This window comes from Mandrillus leucophaeus, unplaced genomic scaffold, assembly GCF_000951045.1.
Source record: "Mandrillus leucophaeus isolate KB7577 unplaced genomic scaffold, Mleu.le_1.0 Scaffold294, whole genome shotgun sequence".
NCBI lineage: Eukaryota > Metazoa > Chordata > Mammalia > Primates > Cercopithecidae > Mandrillus > Mandrillus leucophaeus.
In genome coordinates, this window is record NW_012103076.1 from 1,560,498 (window position 1) to 1,580,696 (window position 20,199).

The 20,199-nt window shown below is 35.1% G+C and overlaps 2 long non-coding RNA genes across 2 annotated transcripts in view; one reads left to right on the forward strand and one right to left on the reverse strand.

The window, feature by feature from the left end:
• LOC105543934 overlaps positions 1-20,199 on the forward strand; it is a 602,815-nt gene that overhangs the window by 82,324 nt on the left and 500,292 nt on the right. The gene's annotated exons all lie outside the window — the stretch shown is intronic.
• On the reverse strand, positions 2,631-9,789 carry LOC105543933. The gene is made up of 3 exons (XR_001006694.1): positions 9,586-9,789; positions 8,765-8,834; positions 2,631-2,970 (listed from the first exon to the last, which is right to left on the reverse strand). It is a non-coding gene; the product is annotated as an uncharacterized LOC105543933 (long non-coding RNA).

Sequence of the window (20,199 nt, forward strand, 5' to 3'; positions counted from 1 at the left end):
TGCACTGTACTCCAGCCTAGACAACAAAGTAAGGGTCTGTCTGAAAAAATAAAAATAAAAAAAAGACGTAGTCCCTCCCCTTTGCTCACTTCTCTCCTGCTCTAGTTATATAACATTGCTTCCCCTTCTGCCATGATTGAAAGTTTCCTGAGGCCTCCTCAGCCATTCTTCCTGTACAGCCCGTGGAACTATGAGCCAATTAAACCTCTTTTCTTTATAAATTATTTAATTTCAGGTATTTCTTTATAGCAGTGTGAGAATGGACTAATTCAGAGAGGGTGTTTGCTCCCTGCTCTTCATCCGCAGTAGCTGCTCAAGGAGGCAGGAAGGGCTTCCTCAAAGGAAAGGAACACCCATCTGTCTCGGTAGATCACAGAACCACTTCTACCGTTTCCCATGAGTGCCCTCATCTCACTCTGCACGGAATAAGTGATATGACTGACAACCGAGAAGCTCACCCAATCCATTTCCACAGACACTTCAATTTGGACTACAGTATAATCATAACCCAAATCAGATTGAACAGTTTCTTGTCTCTCAAATAGTGAATATTCAGACACAAAAATGATCAATTTAGCATATGCTCTTTGTCTGTCTTTGCCTTTGTTTGCAAACTTTTCCCAGGCAAATGTGTTAACAAAATTTGTAGCAAACGGTATCTAGATCAGGAGATTAGAACTGTCTTTCTTTAAAAAAATAGATTCTTCATCCCACGTGTTGTATCAAGGCATTACGAAAAGCAACAAGCTTTGCAATACAGAGTGAATTAAAATAATTTATTGTTGTTCTAAACTTCCTGCAAATTATCTGTGCATGTTGTTTCCTTAGGATATGTGTTGTTTCGTATTGGTCAAGTTCTGCTTCTGACCGATTGTAAGAATGTAGTCTCTGTGTTACACATCAAGTGCCAAGTATCAAGAAGATAAAATGGTTTTTGCTCTTTGTTTTGTTTTGTTTGGCTTTATTGTTTTTGTTTTTGTTTTTAGCTGACAGGACAGCAAATGGCTCAATGGAGAAAGTTCTATTTGGGTGGAATACTCAAACACAGGAAAGGTTTGAGCAAAGTATGTCCAAAAACACTCTTCCTTATTGTCTGCCTCAAAAAAAATCAACTTTCAAATTTCTTATCCATAGCAAGTTTAATGTCCTTGCTTGTCAAACAGCTACAATAACAATAATATTTTCTTGTTTAAAATAATGGAGAAGGAGCCATATTTCTTTATGATTAGTTCGTGTCTTGTTTAGATCCCCATCCAAGAATGTAAAAGTCCTGAAGTCTGAAGCCAAATTTTAACAAGATAATATTATCTTGAAGACATTCCCAGCGTATGGACATAGTAGACAGAGTTAGAACTAAGCTCCAAGATAAGGTGATAGAGAAGTTTTGGGAAAAGTTAACAGAACTAAATTTGCACAAACAGTAAGAAGCATCTCAGCACAGAGACCACTTACAGTAAATTCCATATGCCATCCTGAATTCAATGTTTGGCTTGACCCTAACATTCCCCTGTGCCCTCCTTTTTACTTCTTAAATTGCTATGTTCTTCAAGGGCCTGCTGAGGTCTCCTCTGAGCATTTTAATGATTAACCCCTTCGGACAGAACCATTCATTCATTTATCAAATATTTATTGGGGGCTTAATATTAAAGTCCTCTTACAAACACAGGCTGCATTCCATTCTAGAGTGTTTCTATTCATTTCTTGTGTCTTCTTAAAAAAAAGTATATATATTCTCCCTGGAGTGGGGCATGTTATCTTACCTGGATCCCTGGAACTTTACAATAGGGATCATTATTCATCTCTGCTTTTAACCCTGCTCCAGATTCTGGGAACACTTGTGCTCCAGGAGGCATTAGAAAGAGGCAAACCCCTACTGGTTCACAAAGTATCAACATTGTTTGGACCTTAGAACTTCAGTTTCTTCTTTGTTCGTGGATTTATTGAACACCTCTCCTATTCCAGGCACGAGGATTGTAGTGGACATATAGAAACTGAAGATACATAGACACATTTCTCATTCACGGATGTCTAATTAGGTAGACAGGTAAGGAAAGGCATGATTTTTTTTTTTTTAATGTGAAAGGTGGTGAGACAGCAGAAGAACACTGTAATTTCCATGGTAGTATAAGAGGAGAAGGCACTTCAGAAATTAAGTCTGTCCAGAAAACATTTTTTTTTCTCCTGTGCCCTAATATAGCTGGCACTTCATGTTGTCAAATGCCCTTGAAACTACTTGTGTTTCTGTCTTACTCTGAGGATCCATACCAACTCTCTGTCACTTATTCCTCTCCTTTTTGCTTCTTCCAACTTCATCAAGTTTTATCACTTTGGATCATACCTTGGTTCTGACTGTTAGCTAATACTTCTTGCACCCAATTTAAATTTTCCCAAATAGAATGATCTTCTGGCTCACACTCATGTCCAAATGTGGCTACAGAATTCATGGCACATGTCTTTTGGGTTCTTTATATTATTCTGTCAATTTATCAACATTGTGGGCATCGTCCCATTCCACATGAGTCTGTAGAAAGCCTTTGGCATTGGCGTGTATTAAATACAATGTTTTAAAAAATATATCCGTTATTTTACAGAGTGTAAAGATGATCAGAATTTGAATCCTAGACTGCCTATCTTTTGAAACCCATCTTTATATATTAGGAGAGAAATATAAAAAAAGAGAGCACATGAGGCAATCATACATTATTATTAGCTAGAATATTAGCATCTAAACTTTAAGTTAAACTTTCATCCTCTTGTGCCTAGTAGGCCCTCACGGACATCATTTGCTTCTCTAACTCTAACTACATAATAGGTAGGCCTAGGGGTTTACTGAATATCCCAGTACAAAAAATCTTCCATCCCTTTGTTCCACCTGACATCCAAAGGGTAAGGGTAACCTCATGTGAAAGATACCCTAGGATCCACTGGAGCATATTCATGTCATTACATGAAAGGAAGCGGAAGAAAATTCTAGAAGAAAAACATAATGCATAAAGAGTTAAAGACCTAAAAGGATAATATTTCTCCTGTCTGGATCTGTTCGTATTCACCTTATTTTTCCCATTAAAATACTTATTCAAATATAATCACTATTTGGGCTTCTTGAAGATTAATTTAATTGTTAATGAATATCAGAATCTTTCTCTTCCAAAAGAAGGCTGCATGTTTAAGTAGATTTGGAGAGAGTTGTCTGTAGAGGGGAGGAGAAGGGAGAGAGAGAGAGTAAAGAAACACTGTGGTTCACCCAAACAAATACAGTATTTCTCTCAATGTCTGCCTTTGGTAGTGGTATGACCACTGATCCTCTTCTACTTATGTGGCACCTCAGTGGCTAGAATAGAACCAAGAACTAGGAAAATGGTCAGGAAAACCTCTAAATAACCAGCACACTGTACATTCCTGAGATCACATACCATCCCAAGATAACCACTCCGGCCTTCAATCTGGGTCTTTACTTCATTACCCAGAGATCAGAAAAGGATGCATTATACCCATCATTTGATTTTGTTACTTTGGAAAGTTTATGAAATACTTTACAAAGTTTTCGAAACAAATTATTTCAAAATATTTTCAAACAATGCACAAGACTAAAATATTTTCAATTTAAAAAAGCCGTTTAAAAGAAAAAAAGATAATTTTTAAAAGTTATACGCGTTTTTGCCGTGTTTCATGTAATTAAAATAGTAATAAATATATTTCTTAGTGTGCATGGAATGTTAAAATCTCAGCCTATGGGAGGTATGAGGCTGAAGTCAAGCACTACATGTTGGGAGATGAGGTGTTAATTATCATGACCTAGTCATTAAGAGCTTGTGATTAGGCTCAAAACCTGGCTCATCACTTATAAGCTCTGAAACTTGGGTAAATTACTAAAGCATGCTCCGTCAAACATCCTTTATATATATTTTTAAATGGTAATGATTATACTCTCCAATTTATGGATTATTATAAAGATTAAGTGAAATAATGTATACAAAGTGTTTAGAACAGTGCTTGGCACAAAAGAAGTACTTAATAAATATTAGCGATTTTATGGGATTGACCCTTGAGGAGCGTAACTAGCAGCATTCATTTTGATGTTTCATGATGTGTCATTATCTCAGGCTTGCTTCAGGCCAATGTCTGTGTCTGAAGGTGTCCAGCCTTGCCTGCTGGGGCATGTGGTAGGAGGCCTCAGGCAGAGGCAATAATGGCCATCAGGTGGATGGCAACACTGCAGGTCCAGATGGTCCTTTGGCAGAGGGTCACATCCATGGCTGGAAACCCAAGTGATGGGGTCCAGCTCTCAGGGGATGGTAATGAAACCCTGATTAGTAATCCAAACTGAATACAATGATGCTTGGGGGAAGGCTGTGGCTTGGTAAACAAACAGATGTCTGAGTCTCACTCTACACACAACAAGCACTGGGCCATTGGCAGTGGAGACAATCCTACTCCCCACTGTGTCTCCATGATGATGCTATAATATTCTGCATTTGGGAGGGCCAATATTGACTCAAAAACTGGATTAGGCTAGGCCTGCAGTTTGAAGTGTCTGCAGGTGAGTGAGTTGGGAAAAAGCCATTTTAGAAATTACAATGGTATTCAGAATATTATCTCATGTATCTTCCAGTTTAAAAATGTCAGAGTTGGATAGGGCCAGGCTTAGAACCTCACTTGTTTCTTCCAGGGCTATCAACTATTCCTCCTTTTAGTAGGGGTGTTGCCCCAACTGTGGTTTTGTATATATTGAATACTCCAATGTATTGGAGTAAATGCTGTAAAGTGGACTATGCTGTAAAGTGGACTAAGCACTGGGCTACTTTAGACCTAGCCAAGATTGCTACACAATAGTGCTCCATAAATGATTATTGATTAATTCATAGATTGCTTTATTGTAGCCTAATTACCTCATTAACTGTGTCCACTTGTGCATGTAGTAATTATGGCTTATGGAGAATGGTGATATTTAAACATTTTAAATGTAAAGATTAAGTTGTAATTGTAGGGTAGTAGAAGAAAAGTATACTTACACTGATAACTCTGCAAGTATTTTTTTTTTAAATTCTTTAGTCAATATTTTATGGGTTTAGGTATAATTTATTCTGTGAGTCTCATGAAGTTCTGAATGGCAGTATAGTGAGAAAGCAGTCATATAGATACATGTCTGGGAGAGAACGTAATACATTAAATCACAAAGTAGATAAAACAGACACAAATTTAAGACTGTTTCAGATAAATTAATTTGTGATGGCTCTGTGGTAAAAGTTTGTCATAAACAGGGTTCTTGTTGCAGACAATCAAATTCACTTTTTCTAGTTTAGACAGAAAGAAAGAGACTCTCAGCCGAGCTTCCAGAAACACCGTGAGAATATTGCTCCTCTGCCATGATCAGGTAGTCACCCAATCAGGAAGCCTCTATCAATGCCACCTCCTATGCCACCAACTCTGCTTGATCCAAAAACGGGTTCTCTGAAACTTCCACTTTCCCCACAGAATTCAACTACAAATCAGTTTTGTAAAGGAACAACTGATTGACGGAACCTAAAAATCTCTTCAGGGGCAAGGAAGCTCAAAAATACAGTTTTATTAACTCTTTCATTAAAATTCTGTCCTGGGAAAGGAGCACTTACACTGCATGGAGACAATGCAACTATTGAAGGGTATTTTGAATTGTTCTGAATGTGGAATATTCACTTCAGAAGTCAAAGAAAGATGTAGACATTAGAAATGTTTTCTCATCTGCATTTATTTCATGCTCAACAAAACATCCTCTAAAAGTCCATTTCTGTCCTCATCATAGACTAGACTGAATAGACTGTAGTTATCTAAAATCTGCACAAAACTTTTTGATTAAAAAAATGCCAGATATCACTTTTGTTGTTGGTTTGTTATTGAATGCCTCCAACAGTGCTCTGAGAGAACTGGGAATTTGGATGTGAGTCTTCTGCTTTGGAAGCCATCTGAATTCTGATTATATTATCATCACATTATTTTTAAAGTAAAATCCTGAATCTTTATCTTTGACTGTAGGCATCAGAAATATGTTAAACTGAAAAGCAATATATATGTCAAGCCCATTCTTACCATTATTATTTTAGTACTTGAAAATATTTCTAAATGTATACACAAAGCAATGTAGAAGCTCTTTAGTAACTTTAATAATCTATCTGTTGCAAATTATGCACACGGTGTGATACAATGCAATGCAATTGCATTGCACACATTTCTTTGTTACACAATGCAATAAAATAAACCTTTAAAACTACATGTTAGTAAGAGTTTAGCATTTGCCACTTGATTACCCAATTTTATTTTAGCTGTAAGCCAAATATTATGTTTAAATTAACATCCTTGTTTTAGACAAAATTATTTAGATTAATGGTTCTCAGATGGGATGTTCAGGATGTTAAGCTAAATTGGGGAATGGCACCATGATATAAAAATGGAAGAGAAGTAAAACAAGTGTGAGGACAGAGAACTATAGGTAATAAAGCTAAAAAGTGAATTATATGATGATGTAAATATTTGTGGTAGACAGGAACAAATCAGGTCCTATGTATTTTATCAGTCAATATAAACTGAAAAACAAAAAACATGTTACTTATACAATTCATAGTGTTAGAAATAGAAATTCTAGTGTTGTCACGTGGGATGCGGCAAATAGTTAACAAAGAGCGAATATAAGGTAATGAAGTCTTTAGCCTCCCATCTAAACATGCATTTATTTACAAGATTTGAGATTTGTAGATGTCAGCCATCTGAGTGACTTCTCAATTGGAAGCAAGTAGAAAAGTCCTTAGACCTCCAGAAAGACGTACTATGAATTAGGATGAAAAGTCAGAATAAGGTCTTCTCTTAAAGGCTGAGTCTGCCTGGAAAAGAAGTAACAACAGAAAAAGCAGCAATCTTTACTACTCCACATCCTACCAGCCCTGTCCCCCTCTCTCTTTGTATTTTTTGCTAATATAAATTTTAAAATTGCAAACTTATGTCTACCAGAAAGCTGTAGATACAAGGCAAAATTCATCTTGACAATGTCTCTTACTTTATCTACATTAAAAGAGAGAAGATCAGAAAGAGGAGAGATCCTGATTCCAACTATCCAGATGATTATCTTGCCACTTCCCACTTCCTGTGGCAAACAAACAGAGCTGCTTTTTTTTTTCTCCTTTTCTCACAAGTTCCTTTCTTTTCTACTTACCCAAATCCCACCTAGCCTTCTTAACTGAGCTCACATCTCAGTGATTCTATTCTTTTCTTATCTAGTTCACATGTTCAAGTTCTACTTCTTTGCCAAATTCTGCGAGCATTTAAAATCTGTAACTTACAATTCATTACTTAATATATCATTTACTCTTTGTTGTTGTTTCCTGTATCTTAATCTTCTTTCTCTGCTTAAGAAAATTGCAAATACTACAAAGCTGTGGAAGACAGTTAATCACAGGGAATCAAATTACAAGAGGTAGGAGTAATGAGTCCAAGATACCATGCTAAATTTTGATAGCAACAAATGAAAAGTCTGGCCTTGGCCAATGACAATTGTGTAACATGAACTATGGAGTGTCCTTATGGAATTATGTGCACTTTAGATCTTTGAACAAAAATAAACCGATACAATTCCGTGCTTAGGAGCAAAAATGGAGTTACATAGGTAAAATAGTGATGAACATACTCAAAATAGTTTATATTTAAAAACTAGGTCTCTCATTTATTTGTCATTCAGTCATTAAGTGTTTACAATGCCTTGCGAGTTTCCTTACGTTAGAATTTAGGAATGTATAGGTGGACAGTGAGTTGTCTCTCCACTCGAGGATCTCGTACACTCCTGTGCAAACTAAAGCCTGGTTTACAGTATGAGGAACACACAGTAGAGACATGGTCAAACTGCCAGGTAAAAAGCAAAAGCTCGATATTAGTCATAAATGGGCAAATTGTAGTGGATAAATGCTGTGTGCAAACTGAGGTAGATTTCAAGATGCATAGTTCTGGAAAGAATAAGGGAGATGGTTATCCTATGGTCCTTAGGCAGTCAGGCCAGAAGAGGGATGCTTTTATATTCCAAATGACACGTATTATAAAAGGAATTAGGATATCATGTACTCTGAAGGTGGCCACATGAAATTAAAATGAATTGTGTAATAAAAGATGATAAAAGAAGAAAAGACATAAAGAAGAGATTAAGATGATTATACTTAAATACTTGAAGGGCTCATGTAGGAAAAAATATGTTTATACTTACTCTGAAAACATACACGGGACAAATGGGACTTGCTGGAAAAATGGTAAGGAGGCAGAATTTGGCTAAATATTAAGGAAATTGTTCTAACAGAAAAACGTTACCAAAATTAAAATGTGCTGCTTTTAAGAGAGTCCTGAAGTAAATTACGCATTTGTCCAGTTGGAATTTTATTGCATCATATCTGTAGTTTTTTTTCCTTACCTAATAAGATGATAAAGATTTTGATTTTGCTTATTATAACTATATTCATTCTCATAGTACTTATTAAGAACCTATGATATTCTAGGTACCATATTTGGCAACTTAACATGACCGATGGAGAAGTAGACCAAGATAAAAGATATGGAGAAGGCAACTCAAGTAGTAGATGTGCACTCCCAACAGAGGTACAGGCTTTCTAGGTGCTCTAACAGGCTTTCCAGGTGCCAGCAAGAGAAGTACCACAGTGAGGGGCCTGGAGTCCCACAGTGGTGAGAGAATTCTGACTCCATGTTTAGTACTGAGAAACATGTAATAAACAAGATGGCTAGCTTTCATCATTACCACAATATTGTAGGGTGCAGGAACTGTGAGCCACCATGGAAGACCTGGTTCTGAATTGATTGTGGATAAACTGTAATAGAATTAAAATTAAAATTAAAATTTGACAGCCAGTCTCCGTAGCTGTAGAGGTACAGAAGACAATAAAAGAGGATCATCAAAGTGCTGAAGTTTACCCAAAAGATGTCATAAACAAAATCTTTAAAGTAAACTAACAGACTGGAAAAAGATATTTGAAATATCCACTGGATAGAAACTGGCCAAATACACATGGTGGCTGAATGACAAATATATGGCTAGCTCTGATTGCCAATATTACAGATTTAATGTCTTAGGTATGAGATCAAATCTGATTTTTTTTTTTTACAAAAATGAGTAAGTATGGCAATTTACTTATTGCTAATTTGAACAGTTGGATTTAAAAGTTTGATATGGTGCAGGGAAAATTACTGCTCTGCACTATTGGCTAGTGTAGGCTAATACAGTCATTACTCTGAACACTGATGCACTAAAAGAGTAGTTCATTTGCAACAATGTGATGTGTCATAATATCACTAAGATATTTATACACACATAAATTAAAATCAGAAAAAAATCGGTAAAATTTCTAGGAAAAAAAGTTAAAAAATTTGTGGCACATTTAAAAAATCCTTAAGCTTCAGATATCTAACACAGGCAACTCTAAACATTATTTCAGTATTACTTAAAATTTCAGCCTACATAGACTCAAAGGGATAAGAAATTGTTTCCTTAAAGTATACTTAAAGTATTTTCTTCTAAAGTTTGGTAAGTGAGAAAAAAATGTTTTGAATTATTTTATTTACCTTCTACTCTTTCTTCTAGTCTTTATAGTCCTTATAGTCTCTGTTATGTTGAGATCAAAGATGATTTATCATGGATATTGTTGCACATGATTTTGCAGTTTTTTCTCTCCGTGACATTTAAAGGTAGCAAAGTTGAGATTCCGCTTTTAATTCATCCTCACGAGATATGAAGACTTCTCAAATAAGACTTTTTTTCTTGAAAGACTCTGGCCTAAGCTGCATTAAATAACTAAAAATTAAATATAGCTCTTAATGCTTCTAAAGATTAGCATTGTGATATAATCTAATTTCTATTATTCTCCTGTTTTATTAGCATTTAAATTTTTATAAACATTTGCTGGCTTAAAACGGATATTATGTTCTTGTTAATGTTATCTATCTAATGCACTCTCTCTTACTCATAATAACTGCTAATATTGTTTAACTGTTTGAAAGTTCTTAATAATTTTTGTACAGCAAATTAACAGCTTTCAAAATCAGCATTATTTCAACATTTTATTATTGAAACACATAAATATGCTTATATTTCAACAGCCCGAAGAAGCCCATGGAGGTTTTTATTCCAAGTTACATCTAGACTGCTTTCCTAAGTTTGAAAATGAATACTTAATAAGTATTCAGAGGTTAACAGCCAATTTGAGGGCTACACCTTGTTGGTATACCTGATGTCACTGCCTTGATTAGAGATTGTAGGAATTTGAGTGGTTCTACCTCCATTGAACAGGCAGATTATGAAGGGGCCAGAAAAGAAGGAGATATTTGTTACTCTGTCTTTCAAAGTCTGAAGCCAAGGCTGAAACCAAGTATATCTTTTCCTAAGTGCTGAGGCCAAAGTTAAACTTTGTGGCATCTCTGTGTAAAGAATTCCTAGATACAATTAAGAAAAACAGAAAAATGACCAGAGCCTATCAACAACCCCCAGAGGAGAAAACTGGAATCGCCAATAAACCTATGAAAAGCTGCTTAACCCTGCCAGTAATCAGATAATGAAAATTGAAACAGCAATGAGATGTCATTTCATACCCATCAAGTTGGGAAAAAAATTAGCAAAAAATATCACACATTGGTGAGAATACGTGTAAATGGAACGCTGCAAGCAATTTACTAGTAAACAATAAATGTGATGATTCATATTACCTGGCAACCAGCTGTTTGATTTCTAGTCTATGTGCTAAGTGAATACTTGCACATGCACGCCAAGGATAATACATAGGAACTGGGTAATATCCAAACAAGGAATACTATATAATGACTAAAAAGAATAAATGGAATCTACATTTGTCAAGTTTGATAAATATAAGAAGAAATAATAATTTTGAGTAGGAAAAGCAAGCTGCCAAATGATATCTAACACAAGATAACATTGATCTAATATGTTAATACGTTAAAGGTTGCCAAATATGTCTTTTGTGGCTACAACCACATAGTAAACACAAAGAAAATGCTTGGGAAGATTGCCTAACAATCTTAAGATGGTGATTATCCCTGCAGAGGGAGCTAAGTCTAGCTATCCCGTTACTTATAAAATGATCTGAAAAATAAAATCTCTGGGAAGCAAAAAATATTTATTCTCCTCTTTTTACAGATGAAGAAACTAAAGTTTACTTTACAGATGAGGAAACTAAAATTTACTTTACTCAGTGAAGTAACTGCCCAAAGATTTCATAAGTGATTAGTGGTATTATGGGAATTTGAGTCAAAGGTTTTTGGTTCCAAAGCTGGCACACTCAATTATTACCATACACTGTGCTGAATGATTAAGCACTGATAAAACACTGTTTCTATTTATTGTTATACAGGTGATATGAATCTATTCTAGCTGACTCAAAATATATTTACTAATAGTATCCTCAGGGTCCCAGAGTTTTAACAGAGGGGAATATTCAAATATGTAGTTCCAATGAAGGAAAATATTCTTCTAATGAAATTAACAATCTACTGTGGACCATAAAGTACAACTGATTAAACCAGGGATTTGGTTGCTCTGATAATCAGTGTAACTGTATAGAGATTCTAGCCTGGCATTTCTCTGAAAATTTATGTGACTTTCCATATCCTGAGAAAATTGAGTCAAGGAGTCAGAAAAACAGGGAAAAGTATTACAATTCTGTGAGATTTAAGGTTTAACAATCAGCATAGAGATCTTACTGATTCAAAGGAATCTGCTGATATCACATTAAATGCAAAAGCAAGAAACAGGACATTAGGAATGGAAGGATAATGTTGACATTTCTGGTAGTGAGGACAGGAGTGCCTAAGAGAGAAGTGGTCATAATATAATCAATTGCTCTTGCTTATAACTAGTGCTGTGAGTATGTGTTTATGGGCCTGTCTGCTGGAAACAATGAGTGATTCTTGCAAATAAAATAGATATTAATAAGTTTATATGCATTATATTTATTATACAAATTCTGCGAGTGATGTTCCAGCAAATAAGTTTTGAAAGCAAAATAAATCCTTCAGTTGGCAATTTTGACACGACTGTGTGTGGTATTCTTAATGATGCTAGGAGATCTGAATGTATCAAAATTATGTTTGCTGGTGTTTTCCTGTCTTGAATATTTGATATAAGCCAAAATTATATATTTTAAAAATATAGGAAGTGACAACAATAGGAAATCATTCTTCTATGGATTATATAAAGTTTTAGAGATTTTTAAAGGAAAATATACAATAATAAATGTATAGTTTTGCATTTTAAAATCTGCAAATAAATTATGAAAATATAGAATATCTTAGAACTTTAGGAATTTCTGAGGATTCTTGATAATTTTGACATATTATTCCTAGATCCTGAAGCTAAATGTCTGTTTGGAATTTGGCAATACTAGGTTGTAATGTGCAGGGTTGTGACTCCTTTGCGGGGGTACAAAACTCGACTATGCTTTCTGAGTCCATGCATTCAACGCTATGTTCTCTAGAAAATGTAGTCTGTTAGACTTACTGTATCGCCCAAATCAGCACTGGTAGGAAATGAATTAAATGCTATAAACTAGAAAGACAGATTGCTGGAAAACTATGATACACCTATGATTAAAGTCATACTGATTTTATTGTCTCCACTGTATTGACTGAAATGTTTCACATCATGGCACCATTTGGTGCAATGAGGAATAATTGGAATAGATCTGAGAAAGTTAGCCTTATTGATGAATAACTATTCCTGAAACTGATTTCACAGTATAGTATTATCATTTGAGTCTCCCCATATTGTATATGGGAAAGCACAGGCTCGGAGTGGCTAAGTTTCTGACACAAATTCCCCAATTTCTACTTTCTTTAGCACTCTCAGCCATTCATACAATTAATCATCTAATGAAATATGAGCACAGTCGTTGAATCAAATATTTCCAGAGTTGAGACGGCTCATTGTGTTATACTTTTAACTGGTGATTTCTATGAATTCAGTGCAATCTAAATCAATCATTGACAAGCTAAAACCTTGAAGAGGGCACTCCTCATATATGTTTACCATTTCTATGACTACAAGATCAGAGCGATCATCCATGCAACCATACATTTCAGACACTTTCAAACAAATGACTTAGATTATTTAGACAAAACCTCATGGTTCAACATCCCCTTTTCCAGGGATGAAATGGTGACCATCGTATTACAATGAAGTTTACACTGGGCATGATTGTTCCTTAGCAGCTGGAGCAAGGAGGAGGAATGATTTCGTGAATTCCATCTTAAACACAGAAAACAACCTTCTAGTCTGATATAATTAGAACATTAATTTCCTAATTAGGAAATTAAGGTTATTGAAATTGAGATAATAAAGTAAAAAACAGAATCCATTTTATTTATTTAGATGTCCGACAAAAACAGGATGATGGCACATCTGTTGTGTAGTATGTTTAAAACAAAATCACAACAAACAAGTTTTCTGTGTCATTTGCGGTAGTGCCTGCCTTGTTGGATCTTAAGCAGACTACTGAGACCTCCAAATATTTTGTATCCTCCTGTCCGTAGTTGATGGCTACAGTCTATTCTTTCTCTCCTACTTTGAAGACCTTCCATAATCTACTTATCTATTCCCTCTAATCCCCTTAGGTCTCTCAGAGAAAGTAATACCAATGAGACAAATACCATGGCCTTTGATTAGAATAATTAAACTTTAATCACACAATGATTAAGCTGAAAAACACCTTAGTATTATCAGTTTCAACCCCTTGAATTTTTAGAGTTACAAAATTAGATCAATGTGATTTGGGGAGTACTGTATATTACCTTGAATCCATAATCCTTTCTACTTAACAGTAGATATTCTGTTGATACTTATTTTCTTCCATTCTCTTTATTTTGATATATTTGAGGATATCAGAAATCCAACAAGCCTTTTTATTCACATTGCTAACTATTATATTTTATTTGAAGCCCCAATCAATCTTTAAAGAAAAACAAACTTCAGATAGATATTTAATTGCACAAAAAATTAGCAAATAGAAGGCGTTGATGAAGATATAACACTTCAATATTGTTATAAATCATCAAAAATATGCCAGGAGATACATTTCACGAAATGCATTTAAGTGTAATAAGCTTTTCTGAGGTATTCAATAGAGAATATTTTCATTTTCATGAATATATTTAATTTGTTATATTCTCTCAAGTCAAAGTTAATTCTTCAATTAGAAAAAACAATTTGTACCCTTCCACTTAATTTTTTAAAACCAACGTGTTGCATTTCTTCTTTATATCATCCATTGCTTTTGTAACAGTACAATGACATGTGTAGCTGTTTGTTCTCTATAAGATCTGTATGGGCATAGTCTTGTCTGAAATCATTAATTTTGAAATAAGTAATGTAATGCAATGGTATCAAATTATAGGAATATAAGTTAATTTTTCTATCAACAAAAAATCCTCTAATTTTCCTTTGCAGTTATAGATTCAGGAGATATGTGGGGTTAAATTCAAGCTTCTGTTGAGTGAAGATGTGTTAATGGGAGTATTACTCATCGTGAATTTATTGAGCACCGATTACCTGCCAGATTCTGGGTCTCAAAGAACACTTTTTCTATTTAACCATACATTTAAAGAATACAACATAGATCAGATTTAAATAATGTCATGAGTTGAACTGTGTTTCCCCAAAAGCTATTCTGTGTTCCTAACCCCCAGTACCTATGAATGTGACTGTATTTGGAAATAGGGCCTGCAGATGTAATCAAGTTAAGATGAAGTCATATTATATTAGGGTAGGTCCTAACCCAACACAACTGCGGTCCTTATAGGAAAAGAAGAGATACAAACACACAGAAAGGAGAAACCACCATGTGAAGATATTTGAGTTTTTTAATAAAAAATGCTTTCAAACTCATGTACATATTTAATATATGGCAAAGATAAAAGGCAGAGATTGAAGTGATATGTCTAGGAGACAACTGACCCAAAACATTGCCTACAAACACCAGAAGCTAGGAGAAAAGCATGGGACAGAATCTCCCTCAGAGTTTCTAGAAGAAACCAACCCTGCTGACATCTTGATTTCAGATTTGTAGCCTCCAGAAATACAAGAGAATACATTTCTCTTGCTTTAAGCCACCAAGTTGTGATCTCTTGTTACAACAACCCTAGGCAACTACTATGAAGAGTTAGTGTGGTGTGGTAGAATTTACACTTGGGCAATAGACAGTTGGGAGTTTGTATACCAGTTCTTCTACTCAATGGCTGTGTGACTGGGCAAGTTATTTAACCACTTCTACCAATTACTTTCTTCGTTTATAAGATGAGGATTGTTATACATAACCTAAAACTTACCATGAAAATTAGAGAAAAAACATAAAATACCAGTACAGGCCAGGTGCGGTGGCTCATGCCTATAATCCCAGCACTTTGAGAGGCCAAGGCAGGCAGATTACTTGAGGTCAGGAGTTTGAGACCAGCCTACATGGTGAAACCCGGTCTCTACTGAAAATACAAAAATTAGCTAGACATGGTGGTGGGTGCCTGTAATCCCAGTACAGTGGGGGCTGAGGCACAAGAACTGCTTGAACCCGAGAGGCAAGGGTTGCAGTGAGCCAAGATGGCACCACTGCACTCCAGCCTGGGCACCAGAGCAAGACTCTGTCTCAAAAAGCAAGCAAGCAAACAAACAAACCTAAAACAGTGTCCAGCAATTTTATATATATATATATGTATGCATATATATATGTGTGTATATATAATATATCACAATTTTATATATATATTCAATATTATCATTGTTACTTATTACCTAAAGCATTAGACTATTGTCAACTGTTGTATTGTTTAAGATTACAGTTGCAATGTTTTTATTTCACTTTTATCTTACATTGTGTGAACTACCACAGGAAATTGAGATACTTAATATATACTTCTTTGATTGATACAATAATTTTGAAACCCATCACAAAGGTAAATATCAGATGCCTAAGCTGTCTTCTTTTTTCATGTTTTAAGAAATTGGGACAAAATAATTGTTCTATAATATTAATTTGTTTTAAAATGGACAAAGTATGAAAAGTATGAAAAAGTTTCAACTGGGCTTTGACCAGGAAGCATATGACGCAGAAGTCATCTTCTAGATAGTGATGTGCCTCATTCTCACTGATTGTCCAAGAAACTAAGCAGCAATTGTCCTTTATAGCATGAAGATCTGTCCATAGCTCTTTAAACATGTCTTAGGAAGCTGAATGAAACTCAACATTTGTTAGTAGTGCTTGCTCATTAGTTCCTTTCCCTCTTTGCAAATAAGATATTTAATATTCATTGGGGAGGACTTCTGTCTTATCTTGATTGATCACTCTTTATCTACTGGGGATAATTCCTGTTGGTGAGTGAGAAACATAGACTCGTTTATCTTTACATCATATCTTTTGCAAATTAAACTAAAAATGTAGAATTTGCACACTAAAATGGTTCTACTGTGGAGCAATGTGGCTATAAAACAGCATGCTAACAAGCATGACATGATGAATGGAATAATAACCTGCCATGATTTCCATTTTACCTCCCAGTAGATCTCAGGACTCTCACCTATTGGAGACACAGTAACAATACTCCGGGAAGCTCAGTAAACCATCTTAAAGGCAGCAATCCTCAGTAGGCCCAGGATAGCTGTTTAGCTAAGAGAGGATGAGAGACACTGGGCCTCACTACACATCATTTCCAGGTATTTACTCCCACTGCGTTTGAATGCACGGCCTGACAACTGCCTGGTGTGCAATATTGGTAGGGAGTGGGCACAATGTTAGAGAAAGAAGTACTTTGAGATAGTGTGATACAAAAGTCAGGGAGAAGGACTAGGAACTTCTTCCAACCTTCCCAAGAAAAAAGAGCCCAGGGTGAGTTGTTCATTCCTTTCCTGTCTTTCAAGGTACTATTTTAATAAAGAGTAGGAAAGTCATAACTTTGGAGAGATTTTAAATTTGAAAAGATTTCCCAACATAGATCAAAATCAGTTTAGTAAACTTCTCTTTTTGGATTCCATCTACACTCTATAGGAAGTCGGGACTCCAGAAATGTGACATATATGATGATACATACCCTTAAAAGTTCTTCATTGTACTATGGATTTTTTTTTTTTTCAATTGTAAGCCAAGTTCTAAATTCTGTGAATCTACTGATTTTAAAGTCTGTGACTCACACTGTACTATAAGGAGTTTGTCTTTTCTGCTTCCCCAGGCTGCTAACAATCTAAATTCCTCACATCATATCTCCCTGTCATCTCTAAGTTGTGCACCTGCCTGGCAAATGTCTTTACTTTCCTAGAATACTAAAGGTATTTGGTTAAGCTTTTTGAAAGGGAAAAAGAAAGGAAAGAAAGAAGGAAGGAAAGAAAAAAAGTAAGAAATGAGAAAGAGAGAGGAAAGAAATGAAAGAAAGAAAGAAAAAAGAGAAAGAAGGAAGAAAGAAAGAAAGAAGGAAGGAAGGAAGGAAGGCAAAGAAAAAAGAAAAAGAAAAGGGAAGGAAAGAAAGAAAAGGATTGGAGGGAGGAAAGGAGGGATGGAGGGAGGGAGAGAGGAAACAAGGAAGGAAAGAATAAGAAAAAAGTTAAAAAGAAAACTCTTTGTGAAAACATCAGTTGTAGTGTCTAATAGATTCACAAAAAATACTTTAACAAGTTGATGTCAAACATATAAACTTACTAGCAAATCAAACAAGTACTCTGTTGATATTCTTGATACAAGTGACTTGGATCAATAAATCTTATAAAAAATACTGTGATCTGGGTACTTCCCCTTTTAACCAAGATGGAGTAATTATAATTAGATTTATTCTTCTATCACAAACAACTATAGACATAATTTATCTTCCCAAGAAGCTCAGGATCAACCTAGGAAGAAGAACAATCTCTGACATATGGGAATCAAATTACATAAGCCCTTGATTGCTCCTGCATGTTGCTGGGAGAGTTTCCAAGCTATGACACAAAGTGTAAGAACCCAGAAAGAGCTTAATAGACTTCTTGCGTTGAGGAGGTAGGGCTGGAAGTCCAGGTAAACGAGATGACCAAAAATGCAGGGCAGAGTTTCTGAGAGGTGAGAGCTATACAAGAGAGAACTTTGGGGATCTGCTAATGAAACAGCTATGGTTTGGATATCTGATCTCTCTAAACCTCATGTTAAAACTTAATTCCTAGTGTTGGAGGTGGGACCTAGTGGGAGGTATTGGGTTATGAGGGTGGATCCTTCATGCATGGCTTGGTGCTGTTTGCAAGGTAATGAATGAATTCTCATTCTATATTAGTTCCCATGAGAACTATTAAAAAGAGCCTAGTACTTTTCCTCTGTCTTGCTTCCTCTCTCACCCTATGATCTCTGCACAAGCTGGCTTCCCCCTTCACTTTATTCTATGAATGAAAGCAGCCTGAAGCCTTCCCCAGAAGCCAGTGCTGGTGCCATGATTCTTGTAACTGCCTGCAGAATTGTAAACCAAATAAACCTCTCTCTTAGTCAATTACCTAGCCTCAAGTATTTCTTTGCAGCAACACAAATGGAGTAAGACAAGAGCCACTCAAGTATTCAGCTAAGTACTGATCAACACATGAATGTGAAGTAACATTCTAAAACTAGGGAAAGACTTATCCATAGGATTAGAACAAACAACCTGTAAAGGTCATACAGGGCCAGGAATAGTTTGTATTGTCACCAGCCAGAGTAAAATTTCTTACAATGCACAGGACCTTAGGTAATGAAGGGCCTTGCCTCAGAGGTAGAGAAAAATTAACCCTAATATCATGTTTTACTTTTTCTAACTGATAAGCTTAAAAGGAAAACCTGAAAGTATCATAATGTTTCCAACTGACTCTACTCTGTCCCAGAACAAAACCAATAATATTTATAGGAGTATAGCAATTTTTGGTAAAAATTAAACAAGTTATAATCTATAATGTCTGACATGTTGACATGTATTCAAAGCAAGTTAAAAAGCAAGAAAATAAAATTCACAATGAGGAGAAAAATTAATCAATGGAAGCTAATATAGAAATTACACAGATAATAGAGTTAGTATAATTGGACACTAAAACAGTTCATATTCAAAAATCAGGATGAAAGATTGAACATGTTAAACAGAGATGTGAGAGACGTAAACACAGTCTAAATAAAACTTCTAGAGATGAAAATTTAAAAATCCATAATGAAAAATATGCTAGATAGGATTATTGGCAGATTAAACAATGGAGCAAAAAGATTTGAAAATTTAAAGTCATTGCAGTAGAAACATTTCAAAGTGAAAAAGAGTACAAATAAAAAGAAGGGAAAAGGGGAACAACACACTCTGGGGCCTGCTGGGTGGGTGGGCAGGTGCAAGGGCAGGGAGAGCATCAAGACAAATAGCTAACGCATACAAGCTTCATACCTAGGTAATGAGTTGATAAGCGCAGCAAACCACCATGGCTTATGTTTACCTATGTAACAAACCTGTACATCCTGCACACGTACCCCAGAACTTAAAATTAAATTAAATTTTAAAAAGAAGGGAAAAAAGTGAACAAAGCATAAATGAACTGTAATTGGAATCCCTAAAAGAGTCAAAAAGAAACAAATATTTGGAGAAATAATGGCCATATATTTTCCAAATTAGATTAGACAAAAATCCAACAATCCAAGAATTTCAACAAACCTTAAGCTCTTTAAATTGAAGAAAGCTAGCATGTTACATAATAATGAAATTGCTCCAATGGTTAATTGAGTGAAAATCTTAAAAGTAGCTAGGTGGGGGAGGGGGTGGTATATTTTGAATGGTCGAACAAAGATAAAGATTACAATGAATTTCTTGTTGGAAACAAGAGAGAAGACAGTGGAGCACCATCTTTAAAATAATAAAAGAAAAAATATCAACCTGGAAACAGTTACTGAATAAAAATATCCTTCATAAATGAAAGGGAAATAAAGACATTTTCCATTATACATTTCCATTATATGCAAAAACTCATCACCAGCATACTTACTTTATAAGAAAGTTTAAAAGAAATCCTATATGCAAAAAATGTCTGCCTATACACCAAAAAATAAAGAAGACTGAAAATAGTAATTTGTTGAATAAATCTACATACCATTTTTTTATTACTTGAATATAATTAAAATATGCTGGAATGTTTATAGTAAAAATAATATGTTATATGTCTTATATGTAGAGGTC